We start from the raw sequence: 22306 nt of genomic DNA on the forward strand, positions 1-22306 counted from the left end.
GATTTACACGCCTGGAGAGTGCGAGCGCAGCAGCGTTAGCCCAGCGCTCCGGCTTCCCCCACCACTGCGCTGCTCTGAGCAGGTGCGTGAGTGAACTGCTATATGCAGAAGACTGCACACGCTGGAAACTTAGGAAGACGTGGTTACAACACTGTGCGACTACTTGTATGACGCGAGTATTGCAGCACACTTTTATTAGCGCTGACCGGAGTGGCCGAGCGGCTCTAGGCGCTACAGTCTGGAACCGCGCGACCGCTACGGTCGCAGGTTCGAATCCTGCCTCGGGCATGGATGTGTGTGATGTCCTTAGGTTAGTTAGATTTAAGTAGTTCTAAGTTCTACGGGACTGATGACCTCAGAAGTCAAGTCCCATAGTACTCAGAGGCATTTGAACCATTTGAAACACAGTCAATCATATCTGGTCCACAACTTACTATCTTGAATTACGAGAAATGTTCCGTCATAAATCTGAAGTTGATTTTTTCAAAGGATTACTTTCTGTATGGTAGCATCAATCTTTTCCGCAATATCTGTTAAAAAAAATGGTTCAAATGGCTCTGAGCACTATGGGACTTAACATCGGAGGTCATCAGTCCCCTAGAACTTAGAACTACTTAAACCTAACTAACCTACGGACATCACACACATCCATGCCCGAGGCAGGATTCGAACCTGGGACCGTAGCGGTCGCGCGGTTCCAGACTGAAGCGCCTAGAACCGCTCGGCCACTCCGCCAGCCAATGTCTGTTACCAAATGAGTTGATCCTTGAGATTAAGACACTTAACGTATTCTAATAATTGGTTATGTCGATCATAAAAGATTTTATAAGCACTCTCAGTTTTTTTCCCTAATGGCCGCCTTTAGTTCAGCCAGCATTTACTGCCGTTCGTCAGTGAGCAAGTGCAACATATTGACTTTGTGGCTGGCGTTGTAATGACGTTCCAATAGAGCTTTTCTATCGCGTAAGAGTGCGATGGCATATTAAGGACTTAACGTGTTCTTTGTACGATACGAATCGTGAGGCAATTCCCATTCGACATTGAATGATGTGCTGCACTTTATTTTTTGTTTTTTTGGGGGAGGAGACCAGACAGCGAGGTCATCGGTCTCATAGGATTAGGGAAGGAAGAGGAAGGAAGTCGGCCGTGCCCTTTCAAAGGAACCATCCCGGCGTTTGCCTGGAGCGATTTAGGGAAATCATGGAAGACTTAAATCAGGATGGCCGGACGCGGGATTGAACCGTCGTCCTCCCGAATGCGAGTCCAGTGTCTAACCACTGCACCACCTCGCTCAGTTGTACTTTTTTGGACAAGTGCGTAGACCCCATAGCGTCCCTAAAGAACAACGAGATTCAAAATCAGCCCAAGTTTATTCTCGGCAGACAGCGTCTGATAAGGAGACTGTTTTGCTCTACGGCGTCCGGCTGCAGCAAAAAATGGTTCAAATGGCTCTGAGCACTATGGGACTCAACATCTTAGGTCATAAGTCCCCTAGAACTTAGAACTACTTAAACCTAACTAACCTAAGGACATCACACACACCCATGCCCGAGGCAGGATTCGAACCTGCGACCGTAGCAGTCCCGCGGTTCCGGACTGCAGCGCCAGAACCGCTAGACCACCGCGGCCGGCCCGGCTGCAGCCTTCATCTCTTTCCTGTTCCTCCTAGCTCCTCAGCCCCACTCTCCACTGCGCTCGGAGAGCTATGCAGGATGGCTGTTTGGCCAGGCCTGTTCTAGCCTAAGCTAAGCTAAGCTAACCTCGCGGAAGTTACCAAAACCTGACGAAGGAAATCGGACGCTCTGTGACCAAGCTGTCGGCCGATGTTATCGGGCAGACTCTGGCAGTTGCCACTGGCGGTGCCACTGAACACAAGCTAATACTCTTTGAAGCTGCTGCTCCGTCGTCTTAGCGCTGCGAAAAATGACACTACAGTGTATACGAGTCTGACGAGCGCAGCGGAAATTCGCAGGAGCACTGCGCCCGATGTCCAACGCCACCTGCTGCCCACTCCACCTCGTGGCTGCCAGTATACGACACGGTGGCTACGAGCGAGCCTGGAAGGCTGAGGCAACCAGACTTAATAAATAAGCGGAAGAAATACCATTTATCGGACGCAGGAAGATTCACAATTCCACCAAGTATAATTTCTCCGTCTGAAATTGGAATTGCTACTACTGTGAACAGAGACTGCGCTGATCGCTTAATCGAAACGACCAGAGAACACATTATCTTGGCTTATAAAGTGGAGGAAACGATACGGCGGAAGAGCAACGAGTTTATCCAGGTCGTCAGAAACTGCGAGCGAACCGGGTTATCTGTCTTCCGTGCGAGTTCACAGCGAATCTGCGAGAATATCGGGGCTAACTAGGAAACTGGCAATCTCGTCCCTTATGGCGGGCCGCGACATCATTTCACGGCGGAGTGGCCCGCGAGATAGCGCGCGCCGCGCCCTAATGCGAAGACAAAACGCTGGGCCGCATTAGGATTACGATCAGCCGGCGGGCCGTCGTAGCGTCCAGGAGGCGGGCGGGCGCGACGTCATCACGGGTATATGGGGGCGCCGCGGCTGCGTGCGCATGTCTCCTCGCTCGACTTCTTTCTGGTTCATGCAGCAACACTGCAGTAAACCACTGGAAACGAAATCAGACATTTCCTATATTTATTCTTTCTGTAAAATCTACATGTAAACTCCACAAGAGACCACAGCGTGTACTTAGAGGAGGGTACTTCTGGTAACAATATCACCTCTAATCCCCGTGTAAACACTTCCTTCATGCTTCTGGGTACTCATTTTGTAGTTATTGCGTCCACCAAAGTTGGTTTCCGGAATCGTGGGGAAGCATCCCCTCTACAGCCTTACGATAATTGGTCAGTTTTTCCCCGTTTCTCCAAAATATTAGGAACCTGCGTGACTGCCTTAAGAACATGCGACTTTCCATGACACCAGATGTTCCCAAACACTGCTCGAAAGAAAATTCGAAAGTCCTCGCAGAAAGCGGTCCCTAGTGCTATTAGCAAAAAACGGCTAACTGAAATGTGTGTACTCGGCTACTGAAGGTGCTTCGCTGGAAGTGCCAAACCAGAGACGATCAAGATCTTGCACATGTGCAGAGCTCTCGCTCGTGTGCGGAGTTTTGTCGCCTCGTTGCATGCTTCCTCCAATATCACGCCACGCTATCTGAGCGGTAAGAGGAGGAAACTGCGAACGCGCTGTATCTAGACGACAATGAAATCGTACAAGAAGCACTGAATGTCTTGCATGCGGCTTAGTTTCATATGTCATAACAACGTAGATTACAAACAAACAAAAAATTCTGTATCATTAGATTATTTTTTGGTGCGCTGAAGACACAATAAAATCTTTACCTGGTACAAACTGCCGGCAAACGGATAGACACAATTTTGCAGATATTTATCACTTGGATTTCCACATACTGATGACTCAAATAGTTTCATATTTGAAAAAACAAAAAAAAAACCACTTTCACGCACGTATGTTGATCGAAACTTCGTATCGCGTATGAAACCTCATTACGGACACGTAGAAAGCAACGTATAACTTTGGGACGGTTTTACCACAAAGGAATTTGTCTTTTAAACGTGAACTACATTGCAGATCTATGGGTTTCATCTGCACATATAGAGGGGCGCTTTCAAATGAAACGGAAAACGGTCTCGAAAACAGCTCAAAAACAAATCCAAGCTTGGCAGTCTCAAAACGTTTACAAAACTATTCCTGTAATTCTTCCAACGGAACAATGAATTTTTCAGAATTCGTTTTTTCTTTAACCCAAACGAGCAGAGAGAAATGAATTTTTTCCCACAATATGTCCCTTCCAGAATGCAGTTTTCTTTTTAATTGCGTCCCCACAATATTACAAGTAAATTGAGGAACGTCTTACTGTCTGTAGTGTGCCGCGAAATACACTTAAAGTGAATCCTGCATTATGGATGTTCTATTTATCTTTCCTGCTTTTTCTTTTTCGATCAGAAACTCGACAATAGCGGATATTAAATTGAAAAATCATTTCACGCATGTCCTTTGACTTAACCAAGGTTCGTTTCAGTAATATAACCTCTCCATACTCTTGGTTCAATTCCATCAAGAACGGTTGAAATTTACATTGTAATAATGTGTACCATCAATTTCATCACGTACTCCAGGCCTCCTAATTTGCTTCTTGACGTACAGCACAAACTGCATTCCGTACAGATCGTCCTTCAATTGTAATTTTTTGCTCTTTCATCGTTAACTAAATCTTTAAATTTTTTCTGCATGGTGTTGACACCACGATCCTGCAGAACAGAAAAAGTCGGGCTGACCGGAAAATGCTGCATAAAATGCCGAAAGAAACAATGTTGCATCGCGCTGCTAAATAAAATGTCCCAGTGTACCGAGTAGTTCCGATAAGAATCGAGCAAAGCCGAGATGTGCCGAGACAGGCCGAATGTAGGGCCGCACACGAGCAGCATGCATGCGCGAATTTCTGCATGCAGCGGGCGACCCTGCCCTAAATGATAAATAATTTTGTAGAGCTCGCGAAATCACCAAGTCGGCCGCCATACATTGTGCTGTGTAAAAGTCGTGCCCCCAACAAGCTGGAAGTGGTCTTCTGCCAGCACATTTCTGAAGTCGGGAGACATAGCGATCCATCTCGAATCAAGTTATTTCTTGTAGTACCGAACCGAAAGAAACAGAGTGTGATTCCGTGTGCGGGAGTGGATTTCTGATTGATTCGTTATTCCAGTTTCCAGACGAGTGTTCCCGTTTAGCGAATGTAAGTAAGCACACTCAGTTTACATAGACCTCAAATTAGGCTGTGAAGCCAAATAGGTAGCTGGATGATGCAGTACAGTGAACGGGACGGACTTGAAGTTTAACTGAAGCCGACAAATTATATTCGTTTCAGGGAAATTGAATTCTCTTGCTTTTATAGATGGCTTCTTTTCCATTGACTTTAAATTATCCTGTTCTGTTCAGCCAAGATTATCGCCCTAAACAGAGGGGGGTATAAAATAATAACGGAGAACGTATCCCAGTCTTCTTGAGGGTAGCTAGACAGCTGAATGTCTGTGGGGTAGTGTGAAGTTCAACCCACACCGAGGCTCGCAGCCCTTATTTAACCGATTTCATACGTCTAGTAATGCACGGATTTTATAAAGCTCCGGCAGTGAACGCTTCCGAGTATATCTGCGAAGCAATACGTCGCGTATCTCGTTACGCGCGACGCTCATGGCTTAGACTGTGAACTACGTCCGCAGCCGCGAGTCGTGTTTCGCTTGACGCTACGGAAGCCGAGGGCGGAAGGCAAGAACGTTCCACTTTCCTGTTGCGTTCGCGATGGTGCGCGGGAAGAAGCACTCTCGCTAAGACTCCGCATCAGCTCGAATTTCTCTCATTTTCTCGCCGTGGTCATTTCGCGAGAAGTACGTGGGAGGGAGTAATATGTCGCTCGACCCTTCTTGCAGTGTACCTTAGCAGAATTCTTTTTTTTTTTTTTTCGTTTCTCGTTTAGGTCTTTCACTGCTTGTTACGGATTCCACATTTTCCTCGGTCTTCCAGGATCTCGTTTCCCGTTTAATTTGTATTTCTTTATTTTCACAGGTAATCTTTCACCAGTCACACTTTGTTGATGCTATGTACATTTCCTCTTATTTTCTGCTAGCTTTTCTTTTACGGCGCATATGGTAAGTTTATTTCTGTTTCAACATTTCTGGTCCAGTCTGTTCTATTACATCCCTTGACATTATATTCTCGTAATTTCAGCGGTAAACTTATCCGTAAAACACACCTCCCTTGTAGTGCCTGCCACTGGGATTTGAAGAGTAATTTCCGTAAGACTATCGCTTACTAAGCGAAACCGAGACAAAACGCGCGACTGTTCGATGGATCTTGATTATCTCTTCTCTTAATACAATTACTAGCTGCATCAGACACCTCTTCTCTTAATCTTTCCCACAATAAGTTGCACAATGGCGATCAGTAGTCAAGAATCAATAAAAACGAGTGTTCTGTTAGTCACTTCTTTCGTGCATGAATTACATTTCCCTCTAATTCTTCCAAAGAATCTCCGCCTGGCGTCTGCTTCTCCTACGATCTGGTCGATTACTCCTATGTGGTGTATAACGAGCATTGCACTCGCTCTTCTAGCACGCTTTCGAGACGTCGTAAGTAAAGTCAGATTACATACGTCATACATTAGACGGAAACAAACGACGCGTACATTTCACGGTACAAGATTTTTAAATTGTCCACTAAATTGGCTATATAGTTAAAAACAGGAGATGGCCTCTAACGCTTTCTTGAGAACCGAAGACGTAACTTCGGTTCTAATTTGCAATAACAATATTTTCTGAATCCTTGCTGATAAAATGTAAATTCCTATGGCGTGGTCGGCTGGCAAATACCGAAGGGCCTAATTGGAAAAGTCTTTCCTACTCTTCATGAATACTGGCAGCTTTCCTTCTTGAACTGCGAGAGTTGTGTGTTCAACTGTATCTGCCAAGTATAGCTGAACATAACGTGTGTGTGTGTGTGTGTGTGTGTGTGTGTGTGTAGTGATGGTTGTTTGATGATGAGAGAAGGGAAGATTGAAACTCGGTGCCGGCACATATCCTACTCCTGTCGAAGAGCACCAAGGGGTCACCGAATTTAACATGCCCATATGACGGACGGATCATCAACAGTCACATACCATCACTTCACGAGACGCAGCGGAGAGGTCTGGATTTTTATCAAGGCCATTGGAGTAAAGAACGGGACTTTACGCCACCACCCCTCCTACCCTTTGCCGTAAAAGCAAACAAAAAGCAATGAACAGCATGTAGCCTAGCCGGTGGTTACCCATACAGGCATGTCGTTGCTTAAATTCGGTGGTGTGATGAGAACCGATGTATTCGTACATCGTTTTGTTCGAAGTCTTCCATAATGTTGGATTACATACGAAATGTACAATGGCATTTCGGTAAACCACGAAACCACAAGCTGATGGCGTTGGATCACAGTATATATTCTAAAATGTAACTACCAAATGATGTCATTGGTGCATGTGCCCACATTGTCAAGAAATGAAGAGAAGTGCACAAAATACACACTATCCAGTCACATTAACATGACCACTATTTTAAAAAAAACTGAATAATCACCTTTTGCAGCGCGGCTCGGTGCGAGGTGTGCAGGGTGACAGTCAGTGAGTAACGACAGGGATGTGGAGACAAGCCGACTTCAGTCTCGTGACCAGCTGCGCTATGTTTCTCGATTGAGGATCCAAGGCGGGAACAGCTCGATCGAGAGGGTCCCAAAGATTCTCGATTGTTTTCAAATCCGGGGAGTTTGGTGGCCAGTAAACACAGTCTGGTACTCTTAGAAGTGCGTACATAAACACGCGTACATGCACTATGAGCTGTGTGACATGTCGCACTGTATCACTGGTAGATGTCATCGTGTCGAGGAAAAATGGGTCTGAGCACTATGGGATTTAACATCTATAGTCATCAGTCCCCTAGAACTTAGAACTACTTAAACCTAACTAACCTAAGGAAATCACACACATACATGCCCAAGGCAGGATTCGAACCTGTGACCGTAGCGGTCACACAGTTCCAGGCTGAAGCGCCTAGAACCGCACGGCCACACCGGCAGGCATCGTGTCGAGGAATAACAGACAGCTTGTAGCTGAGGACATGGTCTCCAAGGGTAGATGCATACATGTGTTGATCCAGGATGCCTTCCAAAATGACGAGATCATCCAGCGAATGTCACGAAAACATTCACCAGACCATAACGCTTGCTCCTTCACGCTGGATCCTGTTGACGATTGTTGCAGGGTGTTTGCTTTCAGTCCGTTGGAACGCAAAACGTGATTCATCTGAAAAGACCACCCGTCGCCACTCAGTGGACGTCCAGTTGCAGTATTGGTGTGCAAATTCCAGCGTTCGCCGTCGGCAAACAGCAGTCAGCACGGGTCAGCGATCCAGACGCCTGCTGCGGAGGCCCACACTCATCGTTCGGTGAACGGTCGTTCAGGAGACAGTGCTGGTAGCCCCTTGGTTCATGTGGGCTGTTAGTTGCACGTATATTCGCCTATGGACAACTCCGCAGCCGTCGTTCATTCCTGTCATCTGTCGCCCGTGCTGCCTCACACTTACTCTGGCGCCAGTTTTGGATAGCGCCATTTTGCCATGCATGTTATACTTTAACCAGGAAGGCAAGCGAACAATTTTCAAATTTAGCCAATTCGGAAATGCTTCAGTACTTCGGCCAAAAGCCAACGTTCATGCCCCTTTGGACATCAGATTAATCTCTCCGTTTCTGCATTACGGCTGTTTTCCGCGTCTCCCAGACACACTTTATATACCCTGCACTGCTGGTGCTGCCATCTGCTGTGTAGTTACTGCACGTTGACGTCGAACGTAGGCTGTGGTCACATTAATATCAATGGACAATGGTGCTGATGCTGCTTGGGAGAATGAGAAGCAGTGAAGAAATAGACGAGAATATTTGGCGACGCACACGGTTTGCTCAAGAAGGCAACGGTCGATAGCTTGACAGGGGACTGGGGGAACTCAGGTCTGGGAGGGAGGGGGGGGGGGGCCAACTCAGGCATGGGAGGGGACGGGGCGCGCTCATCAGAGCAGCGCGCGGTCGGGCAGCGCCGAGTCGGCAAGACGCGGCCGAGAAATCCGGCTAACGAGCGTCCGATGGCCGGCGCAATCCTCGCAGATTGTGGTAGCCTAATCCCGAGCCGCGCAGCGCCGCAGATCGATGAGGCAGCGGCGTATGAGGCGCCTCTCGTCCGCCCGGCGGACACCTTAATTGCTTTGTAATTGGCCGCCCCGCCGGGCACGTGGCGGGCCGCGTGTCGGCGCAGCCGCCTCGCTTACGGCCAGTTTCCGCAGCCCGCTCTACTGTAGGCGCTCCGGGAGGTGTCCGCTGTCGTGGGTGGCAACGGGAGAGGGGAGGGGGTGGACGGGGTCCCGAGGGGCGCGCTGAAGCTCGGGAAACGCTAGATTCACCTCGGTAACCCTTCTCTATCACGTCACTATGATGTCTACGTGCCGCTTCGACCGTCGGGGATGTCTGTCAGCTTTCGTGGAATTCTGGGAAGTGGGAGAAACCGTATTTGAAAGGTTTTAAACTACAAAGGATGTCCTATGAATATGTATTGCTTCAAATATTGAGGATCTCGCGAAAACAAGTCATTTTTGGTACGATATGTTGTAATTAAAAGCAGGGTGTTCGGAAATTCCTGGTATAAACTTCTAGGACGTGTAGAGGACTGAGCAGACAGTATTTTGAACTGGGACCCATGTTCGGAAACGTACCGTTCCCGTGCTACAACCATTTGAAAATATGTTTGCTAGGTGTGTATCCAACAGGGGGGGGGGGGGGGGGGTCCATATTTCGGATTGGCTGACGTCAGTTGACCTGGATCGAGCCTCACTCATGTTTCCGTGTTTGCTACAGCAACATGGTTGAGTACAAATTCGCAGAATACGCCGTTGTGATCCTTCTGTGTGGGTAAGTTCACGGTAATGGAAGAGCCTGTATCAAGATGATTATCCACAACGTGCGACTCCACTGCATACCCTTTTCGCCACAATTACGCAAAGGCTTCGACAACGGGATACCGCCGGCATCGGTGGCCAAGCGGTTCTAGGCGCTTCGGTCCGGAACCGCGCGACTGCTACGGTCGCAGGTTCGAATCCTGCCTCGGGCATGGATGCGTGTGATGTCCTTAGGTTAGTTAGGTTTAAGTAGTTCTGAGTTCAAGGGGACTAATGACCTCAGATGTTAAGTCCCATAGTGCTCAGATCCATTTTTTGAACGGGATACCTTCGCCGTCAGCAGGCGTGATTGTGGTGCTCTTGGGAGATGCAAAACACCCAATGTGGAAGAGGCTGTACTACATAACATTGAAGAGAACCCGCGAACGAGTACACGAGCAATTTCTTTGGTTATTAGTGAGTGGAACAGTAGACAAGTGATGTACTGGATGACGCCTAATAAATTACTTGTAGACGTGGTCGCGTTACCAACATGTTATCAAATGATTGTACCACGGAAACGATGTGTTTCCGGACATGGGTTTCTATTCAAAATATTCTCTGGTTGCTCCTCTCTACAGGTCTCAGAAGTTTGTAGCGGGAATTTCCGAACAGCCTGTATAAGATAAAAATATAACAGTAGATGAAGTTTTCTGTGTATCTGAAGAAAAAAGCGAGCCATCGTTGCCGATATTCAGAGTAGCGTAACATATAGAATGTTGGGTTACGAAGAAAAGCATAGCTAGTGTATTGGTTCGCGACCTGCTTCAATCAATATTTTTATCCCTTCATTTTTCTAAATGATGTTGGGACATTATTAGAACAATAAGGGATGAATATCGATTTAGTGTTTTCCTTGTGCCGTTGGTAACAGATGAAAATGATTCGGCAGCAGAGAATTTCTTTGCAAGTGTGTACCTAATGGATACCAAAGAAAGCAAGAACGAAAAAATAATAAAGTAAAAGGTACGTCATAGGCACGAAAGCTAAACGTACTGTGTTCTGTCGCAGCCGATGAGATGTAACACGCTGCTGCAGGGAGCCTCCCGCCCTAATGGATTGTGGAGATTATTGCATTCTCATCTGGCAGTGGCGAAGACATAGAGACGTTTGATCTACCACAGGATGAGGATATCGGTGGGACCAGCATAGGGCATATCACTGGTAGGCGGAGGCCGCTGCTATCGGCGACAGCGCTGGACGAGACCCTTGGCGTCGAGCACTCTATGAAGTCTGCCGCTGTGTACGTCAGAGCAGATCACTCCGGCAGATGAAGCTGTTCGGAACGCGGCATACTATCCTGCTGCTGACGACCTCCTTTTGAACTTGGATTTTGTATTATATTTGGTACTGTCACGAAAGTTAACTTCAGCACATTTTTACGATTCTGCAACATAGTAATGAAAGCGAAGAATGTGTATTTGGTAAATGTATTAATTTTTAAAGCGTACGAATCGATTTCTCGTACTGTGTGTTTCAATGTTTCGTGGTTCTCCGAACAACGTGGTCAAGCGTAGCCCATCCGGCGCAAGTCACAGCCTATATCTGTATGTGTAGTAACACCGCATACAGAAGTTCAGGTCCAAAGATTGAAAGTTTGGCTCGTAGTGTCTGTACAGTCGAGGTGCATTGCCTACATATTTAAGCGGCACTATACACACACACACACACAAAAAAAAACCTTATGTGAAATCTTAATTGGCGCACAGCGTGGAATGGGGTAACTCAGCAGCCTTCAGTTACGTCAGACCTCCGTTAGAGCGAAATAACTATTGCTATTTACTAGATGGCTGTCCTCCCTATTACCGGTTCAGAAGAACACCCGTGCAAGGAGTACAATGTTACCGTGACCGCACAGATGGCCTAACAGTCCAAGAACACACTGTATTGACTGGTAAGTGGCGTACTATGAATGACTGTGCAGTGCCTATGCGTAAACAACAGATGTATCTGGATTATGTACTATATATATAACCATGCTTCCTTTCACAGCCGGCCGTAGTGACCGAGCGGTTCTAGGCGCTACAGTCTGGAGCTGCGCGACCGCTACGTTCGCAGGTTCGTATCCTGCCTCGGGCATGGATGTGTGTGATGTCCTTAGGTTAGTTAGGTTTAAGTAGTTCTAAGTTCTAGGGGACTGATGACCTCAGAAAAGTCCCATAGTGCTCAGAGCCATTCCTTTCACAGTTCACGAGGCGTCCCTGTATCCAGAATATGCCCTTCTTTAAACAGAACAAGGACTGATAACAATTTTAAACAGCGCTTTTTTCATTCGAGGAAAATAGGGCCCTCATATAGTAATTGCCACAAGGCACGTCACATCTTCCATGCAACTGTTTCAACCCTGAGCTACTAAATTAATGTATCCTGGGATATGAGCGTAATACTTACTTTCATGGTTACGTCATCTAATGTGACTGTGCGGATCCGTTGTGTGTTAAAGAAATAAATTTCTATCTTAGGGCAAAAAAATATAATTATTGTAATGTCCACTTCCGTCTTCTGCATCTCTTTTATCTTCCACCGTCAGCCCATTATTATAACCACGAACTTTTTCCCAGACGCATTTGTTACGTGGGATGAGCTGGAGAGTCATTTACACTGCAACATTATTACTGAGACGCAGACTCGACTTCTCGAAGACTCCAGGAACTCAGGTGCAAAAAAACTGTCAGCGTGAGGCACCCTTGAGTGCCTCCAGTTTTCAGGAAATGAGTCGGTGAAGGGTAGTCTGTAGCCCCTCCCTCCCTCCCACAACCCTCAACACCATTTCTCTCTCTCTCTCTCATGCACAGAAACAAAAGACAAGAACGCATTGTCGACGGAGATGGAGTGCAGATACAGTGCCTTAACTTGCCGTACTAAAAGCAGAACAGAGTCTCCCTGAGGTGCAAACTCCATACCATTTTCCGATGCAAACTTTGTTAAGAGGGGTTGAAAGGAGTGCTGAATGCATGCCCAGAACGTTTCCTCGGGATACGTATACCCTGACGTCTCGGCAGCGTCGGTAAACAAAATTCTGCTCGCACCGCGTTGCCCGTGAGACGGAAAGAAACGCCTGCTCCCCCGGCTTCTCCTTCAATAACGGCAAAACTTACTTCTGCGGCGGCAGGGGAGTTTACAAGTAGCTTTATTGCTGCCGTAAAGTCGAGCGGCCTCCGAGCACGCTGCAGTCGAGGCCGAAAAGCAAATCGGCCAGATAATAACAGTAAAAGGGAGAGACGGGACGGACGAGAAAAGAAAGGAGGGCGGAGCAAATTTTGACAGCAAAAAGGCGGAATGGGGGGCGCCGCCGCCGCTGGTGTCTGCCGGCGAGCGGGTGGCGGCAGGCCGCGCTAAGCGCTGCAGATTATGCCCGAGCCGGAAGTCCGTGGGCGGTGGGCGGTGTGCAGTCGCTCGTAAACGCCTTTACGAGTTCCTTAGCACACGCGTTAAAACATGCGCTGCCCGCAGTCGTAAATCCGCCCGTGTCTTTGGTGCGTCTGCTACTCTGGCAATGTGGCTCCCCTGTGGCGAACTGTTAAGAGGGCGAAACCGGCCCAAGCGGAAGCGCTCCTGCGATGCACTTAGATACAACCGTTTCGCTACAGTGTAGAGATGCGAGTGACTCCGCCAGGAGCAACCAGAATGAGAGAACGTAACAGAAGCTTGCTAAATGTGGTGGTGCGAAAGAATGCTGAAAATCAGACGGGTAGATTGGTGGTCGATTTGGGGAAGGGACCAAACAGGAAAGTCATCGGTCCCATCGGATTGTGTCAAGGATGGGGAAGAAAATCCGCCGTGCACTTTCAAAGGAATCATCCCGGCTTTTGCCTGAAGCGATTTATGGAAATCACGGTAAACCTAAATCACAACGGGTGTCCAGTGTGCGAGTCATCTTGCTCGGTTAGACGGGTAGAGCAAATAACTAATGAGGAGTTACTGAGTGGAATTGGGGGGGGGGGGGGGATGAAATTTATGGTACACCTTAAAGAAAAGGAGGGTCCAGTAAACAGAATACATTGAGATCGTTATGGAATCATTAATTTGGCAATGGATTGTGTGTGTGCTGGGGGTGGGGGCATGAGAGGGAGAATTGTACAGGTACAAATAAGCCTCGAATATTGAATACAGCAGGGAGTCACACTTGCACGGCACGGAGTAGGTGAGACGCTGCACATAACTAGTCTTCGCAATAAAGATCGTAACAACAACAGCAGCTCTCTGTTCACTGTCTTTTTTATTATCCGCAGGAAAGTGTCGATTTATAAATGATTATAAGAAAATTCAGCGCGATCCACCCACTATTTTCACTTGGCTTGCTCAAAAACTCTCCTTAAGTGTGGATAATTCTAAAGAGAAACAAAGCGATATTATCTGACTGCAGGACTACTGCTGGGGCCTCCCACATTTAAATACTACGATGAGGTATAAAATGGGACCGACACTAAAAAAAGAAATGCAAATAACGATTTGCTGGAAATACTTCAGGAAAACCGTGTATACATCTAAAGTGCAATCCACTCTAGAGTACTGTCGCCATGTTTTTGTGTTTTTATCAAGTCAGTTTGAAAGACTACTTCCTGCTGGAATCTTATGTTGGAATAGCTAAGATGTTCAGCGGAAGTAAAATAAAATTTGTTGCAAGGTGACGTTTTCTCACGATTCAATGTTAAGTAAATTCAGAGAACCGGTTTCTAGGCAGATTGTGCAAGAACTCTGCTGTTTCTATTAGACAATTTACATTTCAAATAGGGAACAGGCGAGTAAGATAAAGAAAAATTATTGGTACTCCCGAGGTGTTGAACGAGATTGTACATGAACGCTACGTTGAGCGACAAACGCCCTAGTGTTCAGTCCTCAGACCGTGAAGCTGCTGAACATGCAAAGAACTTTGCACCCATTGACAGGGTTGCACTTCCGAAAGAAAAATCGTTCACTGATGCAAGCATGAAGAGCGCGTTAGCAATGAAATAATTCCGAAATTAAAAAAAAGAAATTACAATATTAAAATTCCAACATGATTATCCAGGCGACCGATTTATGAAAGACTGCAGTTTCGATGAACGGCTCCTTCATCCACAAAGAATGAGGATAGTATCAAATTAATTGCATTGGAATGCTCTGATCACCCCCCCCCCCCTCTTGATTCGCTTGCCTGAGCGACACTACTTAGACCAGGGTTTCCCAAACTGTGTTCCCCAGAAGAGAATAAGTGCTCCACGAAAAACTATTACTAACAAAGCATCTTTTTTGACAATACTAAATACTTTCTAAAAATTTTATTATGGTTTCTGTGTTATAAAAAGTCAAGGTTTAAAATTGAAGTAATCACTGAATAAAACTAAAATTTCCTCATTTAAAAAAATTTATTAATCTACAAAATTAATAAAGTGTTCCATCAAAATATCAGTATTCTGAAAGTGTTCCATTAGAGGAAAGGTTAGGGAACCACTGACTTAGTCTAACCTGAATAGAAATGTTGAATAAATACTGCTGCTATGGCAGTAAATTCGTTTATATACAATCCAAGAACATAATTCCTTGTGGTTTTTCATTTTACCTATGAGGCGCCCTCATATTGTACCTTACCCTACTTCAAACCGGATTCATCGATATGTTCAGAAAATCGTCAGTCTGAAGGTGAGGAAAGCTAGACGCGATTAACAGAACACGCAAAAAATATATGTTGAGTGTAGCTCACAAACAATACAGGCCGTTCAGATAGCACATTTAAGGCAGACATTTCCTCTACCAGCCAAACAACATAGGACGGTTCCACAAGCATGATTAACCACCAAAATCTAGTGTGCCTATCGTTGTTGGTACGTACTAATGGACGTAATGTTCTCACCGTCACATGCGGAAGATTCTGCCTGCAAAAAAACACGATCAGTCACGAAGAAATCTTTTTTCTTTACCTTCAATTGTATTTGTTGGTATTACATTTTATGCCTCATCTCCCCACTATAGACGATTTATTTTTAGGGTTGTCCGACAGTTTTTCAATTAAATTGGGTACTAACAGATCTGGATTCAAGACGCCTGAAGACTTACCCATGTAGTTTCTCAAGCGGTGGCGTGCAACGACAAAGCAATAAATGCAGCTGGAGAAAAAAGAAAGAAAGAAAGAAGACCATGATCATCATTGTCGGACAACTGACTTCCTCGCTAATTCCGCCAGAATGGAAGAAAAAAAAGACATTTAGAGTGAGGAATAGAAATTAGGACAATGTGAAGCCAGTGGATTTCTTTGCATACGTGAAAAGCGTTACCTCAAACTAGCTAGTATCATCACACAAGCTAGGATCATCAAACAACACGAGAGGAGAACTTTCTCTATTGAGAAACAATGAAGTTCTTCTAGGCGAACTAATGACAGTTCGACTGGTCATACAAAGAAGAGAGTACTCAATCAATGCATGAACAGTGCACCGAATTTCACGTTGATAATCTATGGCGGTAGCTGAGCATTGTTTTTCCAGTGGTCGGCCATTGGAATGTGACCAGGTGCAGATATGGTGCAGCCATATTGGAAATCACCGAAGGAGAAAACAGTGAAACTCATTATCAAACAACATTCTTAAATGGAGCGACGCTTCTGTGCGGGAAAAACGGCGCCAATCTAACGAGAACCGCCAGTTCGTCAATCTGCTGCGTGACGCCTGCGGACAGTCGAAGCGGCAACCCGCTGTCCTGCTTACACTTGCGGGACTGCATTTCTGTAGCGGATGGGCGCAATACTATCCGCTTTTTGACGCTGAGTCATACATGCTCAAAGCTGACTTCACTGCATAAGTAACTTGCAGTTGGGTGTCAGCTCGGTCTTCCTCTTAAAAACAGGTGAAATATATAAGATTCACAGCTGCAATACCACTCCACAGTGTGCCGTACATCCAGGTGCAACTACGAAACCTTAACATTTATATCACATGAATGACGCACACCGAGCGAGGTGGCGCAGTGGTAGCACACTGGACTCGCATTCGGGAGGACGACGGTTCAATCCCGCGTCCGGCCATCCTGATTTAGGTTTTCCGTGATTTCTCTAAATCACTCCAGGCAAATGCTGGGATGGTTCCTTTGAAAGGGCACGGCCGACTTCCTACCCCATCCTTCCCTAATCCGATGAGACCGATGACCTCACTGTTTGGTCTCTTCCCACAAATAACCTAACCAATGACGCACGGAAATATAGGGTGGGGCAAGTAAAAGTGACTCGGAGAACAGGATTCCAGATTACAACGAAACACAGCAGAGGAAAGGAAATACAGTTGCTGGAATTGACCAACATTCATGTCTGGCATCTGTGGGCGCTGGTCAGCAAGTTGCTAGATGTACCTCGAAGTTGGACTGCTGGAATTGCTGCAGTCTCATCTGAAATGTTCTGCTGCAGTTCTTGAAGACTATGGGGGTGTTTGCGACACACCTTAGACTCGAGGGCTCGCCATACAAAGGAATCACACACCAACGGATCAGGTGATCTGGGTGGCCGGGTACGGCAGCGACCATACTGACCCCTGCTAACAACTTCGTGAAGGTTGTGTTAAATGTGCTCCAAGGTTCTGTCGGCTGTATGGGCAGTTGTTCCATCCTGTTGCAAATAACTGTAGGTCTTTTCCTCCTCTATTAATGCCGCCACGAATGGTCCGGGGCTCTTTTATTTGCCTGTACCACAAAACTCGTTGCATTACACTGTGGCCACAGAACTCACGGGATAGCGACATGCACATGTAGAAATGGCGGTAGCATCGCTGTACATAAGCTATAAAAGGGCAGTGCATTGGAGGAGCTGTCATTTGTAGTCAGGTGATTCATGTGGAAAGGTGTCCGACGTGATTGTGCCCGCACGACGGGAATTAACAGACTTCGGACGCGGAATGGTAGTCGGAGCTAGACGCGTAGGAGATAGCATTTCATAAATAGTTAGGGAATTCGGTATTCCGAGATCCACAGGGTGACTAGTGTGCCGAGAATACCGGATTTCAGGCATTACCTCTCATCAAGGCCAACGCAGTGGCCGATGGCCTTTACGTAACGACCGAGAGCAACGGCGTTTGCGTTCAGTCGTCATTGCTAACAGACAAGCAATACCCACAGAAATCAATGTGGGACGTACGACGAACGTATCCGTTAGGACAGTGCTGCAGAATTTGGCGTTAATAGGGTATGAAAGTAGGCGACCGACGCGAGTGCCTTTGCTAACAGCACTTCATCGCCTGCAGCGCCTTCCCCGTGCTCGTGACTTTATCAGTTGGGCCATACAGATGAGCAGATTTCAGTTGCAAGGCACTGTGCGAGCTGATGGTGCCTCCATAATGACGAAGGCTGTGAGCACGTGGGATGGACTAAATCCTCTGGTTATATTCGGCTACTTGGAGACCATCTGCAGCCATTCATAAATTTCATGTTCCCAAACAACGGTTTGAAGAACGTTCTGGACAATTCGAGCGAACGATCTGGCCACCCAGATCGCCCGACATGAATCCCATCGAACATCTATGGAACATAATCGAGAGGTCAGTTCGTGCACAAAATCCTGCGCTGGCAACACTTTCGCAATGATGGACGACTACATGGGCAGAATGGCTCACTATTTCTGTCGGGGACTTCCAACGACCTGTTGAGTCTAAGTACTACGTAGGGAAAAAGGAGGCCCGACACGATGTGAGGAGGTATCCTACGACATTTGTCACCTCAGAGAACTGCGGCTAAGCAAGATACACTTTCTTCAGAAGAGAGATGTCCGTTATAGAAAGGGTGTTGCGAGTTAAAAATGATACTCTCACACAATGTACGGTGTAGAGCTATAACTTTCGACACAAAGGGACAAGTCACGTCCGGATTGCAGGAAGTGTTCACAAGTACATTGGTTTGGTTTTCTGGGGGTTTTCTACAGCTGTTGTGCTGAAGTGAAAATTTTCACTATTTCTTCTTCAGACATCCAAAATGTAATTGAGATGCCGATTGAAATAAAGACTAATACACCATGACGGAAGTTTCATTTTCAACAAGCTTAGGGTCTGGAAGATCAAAAGAGATGAAAACTCAGACAGAATGTGTTTTTCATTGAATAGCAGTGCGGGCTCTAAGACTGTGAAAATGGAGAGCATCGAAGTGCGTAATGGGCGCAGGAGTCGAACTCCACTATAAATATTGGCGCGTCACCAGTAGAACTACACAGTCAGCTTGGAATCCAGCGAGTACAACACAGTTCAAAGAACCCCAAGAAGGCCCCTAGGTCGGTCGTCAAAATTTTGCGCAAAAAATGAAAGAAACATACTCGGTTATACACCCGAAAGCACATCAATCACGCCAATGAAACCTGAGAGATCGCTCTTGAACACCGCTCGTCACGAATACATGCTCAGTTTCCGACCCACTATAACATCACAGTGTGTGGATGAATGAACAGTAAAGGTGGAAGAGGTGCGCAAGCAGTCTGCTGTGTGACGGCGCTCTTCTGCGAGGCTCAGCGGCTTTGGGCGCTCTGGAGCGCGCACAGTGGGAAGGACGCCCGCTCAGGGTGCGGGGCGGCGCAGCGCATATCTGGGGAGCGGCCTGAATAGGGCGTCTCACGTTACGTCCCGCATTGTCTGGCCCCGCGCATTAGCGCAGAAATTCCTGCGCGCCTCAGCACTCGTCCTCTGCGCAGCGGCCGTTGTTACGCGAGCAGCTAGCCCTACTGTCCCAGCGGCACCGTGGCTCTCCAATCCGTATCTGTAGTACGCCGGCAGCGCTCTAAACTCTGCACTTAATCTTGTGTCCCTGTTGAGATCTGTGTAACGCCAAGCTGAGTCAGGGGAGAGCAGACAAACAACGTAGGAACGAGAAAGCAAGTGGTAATATTCTTTATCGTCGACAGGATTTCCAATGATCAATCTCTGGCAGGTGGATTTAACAAATAGTGACATCGGCTTCTATAACGAATTCTAGCATAAAAGTGATGCTTGTGAAGGATTAACGGATAAAAGACTGACATAAGCATCGACGAGCAGGCGAGGAATATTCCATACATGATCATTGTAACAGACCGCAGACCGAAAGTGCTACTCGACGCTGGGCAACTGCTACGGTTGCGCTCCTGCCTGCGTCGATGGTTCGACACCACTTGTGGTGGCGTGAATTAGTGACAAGCGCGGTATAGCATCGACTCCCAACGTCCAGCAACATTAAATACCTTTGACTGCTACTGGCACCTAAACGCCGTCTGTAGCGTTTCGAGTGCCAAAAAAAGTAATATGCTCTTTGCGGGATATCCAAAACTGTATCTAATATTTTTCTTGATTAATAAATCCGTTCCCGTTGTACTTGACAAATCCTTTATTTGGGTAAAATCGTACACACGATCTGGGTTTCACGATATTTCTGGACACTTGTATAGTAAACTACTTTTGTGATTCACAAATTCGTATTCTCCTCCTATTATGCCTTCATTTTAATTTCTCAACCCATGCCACATTTCGATAGCCGTTCGCGGTTGGTTCATAGTTCACACTAGGCTGGTAATGTGTGCGTATCTGCAGTTACATTCATGTTTCGGTTAGGCCCCTTTCACCCGGTATGGTACTGGCTGACTCATAGAAACTTTTCATGCCTCACCCGCACGGGATCTCGCATGCTGCTTGAAAAATTAGCTTCATTGAGTGGTACGACATTCTCGTATTCAGGCGAGGTATAACCGAATGTTGACTCTTGTTCAAAATGGTTCAAATGGCTCCAAGCACAATGGGACTTAACACATGAGGTATTCATTCCCTTAGACTTAGAACTACTTAAATGTAACTAACCTAAGGACATCACACACATCCATGCCGCAGGCAGGATTCGAACCTGCGACCGTAGCAGCAGCTCGGTTCCAGACTGAAGGGCCTTCAACCGCTCTGCCACAGCGGCCGGCGTTGACTTTTGAATGGGAGCTTCTAATCTTAAATAATTTTATGAACAATAGCTCTTTTTTCGTAGCGTCTGAAGATGGGATTTACATCCTGAAACCTGGGTCGCGTGTACGATCTTATCCAAACAATGATTTGTCAAATACAACTGGAGCTGATTTATTCATCACGAAAAACAAGTAATATTTTCGGCCGAGTTCCGCCTCATGCTTTCCCACAGTGACAGATGCATAGAAGCCAGACGTTTCCCGTATGTACCCGGTGTGGCTGCCTGAATTATTGAGTGAGATAGCGATGTCATTCTTTACGGCACAATTGGATATAGCGACCGATTTTAACTCCTGCATTTGAGAATAATCGGAACAGAAATCACTGCCTCAGGGAGGTTTTAGAACTCGGCACACGTAACGACGAATGTGCCGGCCTTCTTCAAAGAATGAGATACCATTGCTTCCCTTGTGTGTGTGATATGTGTCTTGAGGACTCGCATAAAGAAGGCTCCTGAGGAACAAATGCAATTTAACTCTTGTTCATTCCGCTTCTTTCAGAGCTTCTGATGGCAGAACATACATGCTGCGAACCGTGCTTAATTTTGAAGTTAAGAGACTATGTACAATTGTCTACAGGTATATTACTAAACCAGTATACCAGAACCCTTTACCAGTTTGAGATTGCCTATCTAACGGCTTCCAGGGGCAACAAAAATTTTATTTTAAATATTTTGCGTATTTATTGATCGAAATTAAAAATTTAAAATGTTGTCATAATCAGCTTATTAAGAAGTATAAGCTTATGCCACAAGTGTAACACAATAAGGCAAGTAGTCGTTATTACAGTTAGAAACTTTATGTCTTCAGACAATCTAACGGACGACGCGCAAATACCGCGACTTCATTCATCCAGTATTTGAGAACGAGAGCACTTAGCGAGTCCAGCGAACTTTACACATAATTTCAAACCTTCGTAGCGAACGACTTGCAACAAACTTTAAGAATAATATCGAAACTTTCCTACACTTTTTCGCGCTTACATTTTTAAAGTCAAATATTTAACCAATAAACTCATTTGTAGAGTAATCGGACGTTTCAGGATGTTTTGTGTAAGGGAGATCGAATCTTTAAGGAACTGGAGGTTTACTGTGTAATGCTAATCATTTGTTTGTTGTCAGGTGCCTAATATGTGGCACGAATTTCATTTCAGTCACTTATTTCCTTCTTGCGTTGCTGTATTCATAAATGACAATGCATTTTTCTGTCATAATCGCTTAGGCTTTTGTGACTAGTCAGTTAATATAAAAATTTTCTAGGTATTTTACCGCGACATATGGTAAGTAACTATCACTGATAAAACCGTTTCGGCCACCGTTGACCAGCAGATCCAGAATAAGGTCGCGGCAACAATAGTCGAAAAGTTGGTTTCATCAGTGACAGTTATTTACAATAAATCGCCGTACAATGCTCAGAAAACTTGTCTTAACTGTACATTTCCTTGTTCGAACCAACTGGACTCCGAAAGAGTAACTTTTTAAATCTTGAACAGAATTTCTTGTAATCTTCCAATTGTCCTGCAGCGCTTACCACATCTGTCTTATGGCTAGAATACTTATGTGAGATCAGAAAAGATCTACGACAAATTTCTGATCTGATGCAAAAAACTTAAAAAATTTCTTTCTCAAACTTCTGTTAAATTCAAAAATCGGCTCCCAGTTATTGTAGTCGCAATATACGAACGTGTCAACGTTGATTTCTTATTCCTCATCTCCGTATTAAAAATTTTTCTGTATGTTCTTGGTGACAGCATTCTTACACCGTATGCTGCATAATCTGCAGCCTCATATTGGAAATAATTAAGGCTTAGTTCTCCATTTCATCTGATTATTCTTT

This window comes from Schistocerca nitens, chromosome 2 (assembly GCF_023898315.1).
Source record: "Schistocerca nitens isolate TAMUIC-IGC-003100 chromosome 2, iqSchNite1.1, whole genome shotgun sequence".
Lineage (NCBI taxonomy): Eukaryota > Metazoa > Arthropoda > Insecta > Orthoptera > Acrididae > Schistocerca > Schistocerca nitens.